Source organism: Lactuca saligna, chromosome 7 (assembly GCF_052625555.1).
Source record: "Lactuca saligna cultivar CGN05327 chromosome 7, ASM5262555v1, whole genome shotgun sequence".
Taxonomy (NCBI): Eukaryota; Viridiplantae; Streptophyta; class Magnoliopsida; order Asterales; family Asteraceae; genus Lactuca; species Lactuca saligna.
This window is the reverse complement of record NC_136423.1, coordinates 35,115,342-35,116,884: the sequence shown is the minus strand read 5'-3', so window position 1 is coordinate 35,116,884 and position 1,543 is coordinate 35,115,342.

The window sequence follows — 1,543 nt, the reverse complement described above, 5'->3', positions numbered from 1 at the left end:
ACCGGAACTGAAATTTATATTTACGTTGACACTGTAATATTATGTTTAAATTAACAATTTAAGTATTTTGTACAAACTATTAAAAAGTTGTAGCTTTAATGGTTTATATACAACAATATTTTAAATATAATAAATTAAATATAATATGTTAAAAGTTAAAGACATAACTTTATAAGTAGAAGTAAATATATTATTTTACAATTGAAATTTAGTTTATTTACGATTACATTTTAAGTTTGATATTTATTTAACCTTATTAACTAACTTATAATCATTATTAGAAAAACAATACAATTTATCACTTTTAACTATTTACAAAATATTTTTTGCGTTGTTTAAGTTAAACTAAAATTTATATTTAAGTTGACTCTGTAGTGTTATATTTAAATTAATAATTTAAGTATTTATACAAATTGTTCCAAACTTATATATTAAAATAATAATGTTTTACATCCAATAATATATTAAAACTAATAAATCAATTATAATATGTTAAAAGTTAAATAAATAAAAATAAAAAAATAAAAAAAAAAAAAAAAAACATAACTTTATAAAAAATAAAAATATTATTTTAATATTAAAATTTAGTTTATATATGATTACACTTTAAGTTTGATATTTATTTAACATTATCAACCATCTTAAATTTATTATTACAAAAAAATTGAAAAGTCATGGGAGTTTCAAATGAATGTGGTGAAAAGAAAAATGTTTCCTTTATATATATACTAGGCGAATGTCAGCACGTCGCATGGTGAAATAATTATGTAGTTTAATATGGTTATATATGGTTTGATGTATTGTGAATAAGCCATACATAAAACTTGTATGTGATTAAATAGCATGTATATTTTTTGATTTACAGATTTTTTATCATAATAAATAATGAAATTTTTTTACTGTTATGTAATTTTTATGTACACATTAGTATCTAATGTAATTAGTTGATGATTGATTAGATATGGATTCTCATTTGTGGTCGTCTATTTATGTTAAACCTCATAAAAATACATATTTAACGACTTTTGTTAGTTTTACTATTGAATAGAAAATGGTGTCGCATTTTAAGTAAATATAAAAAATCATATTCTAGAACTAATGAAAAGAAAAAACGGAGCCAAAACTTTTAACTATAATAAAGTTGATTCCAATTAAAAAGCCCTCAATCGAAGATAATATCATTCAATAAACATCATAAGATATTACGTTATATTCAAATTACAGGCATCATTTTTGTAAGTCATTCAAAATATATGAGACTATAGTGCCTAATACACAATGTAATAACCAAATGATCCTAACATAATCTAAATGAAATATAATTATAATATATTATCTATGCAACTAATATGGTATTCTTCTAATATGTGGGATTCGTCTACTATATAACCCTAACTATGTGAGATTCGCCTACTATATGGTATTCTTCTAATACATTATATTATAGTATAAACATTATATTTGGAAAACCACTTTGAGTTATATTGTAGTTTATAACATTAAATTTGTGATGGGCTGTATTTGACACACAATTGTGTATTTA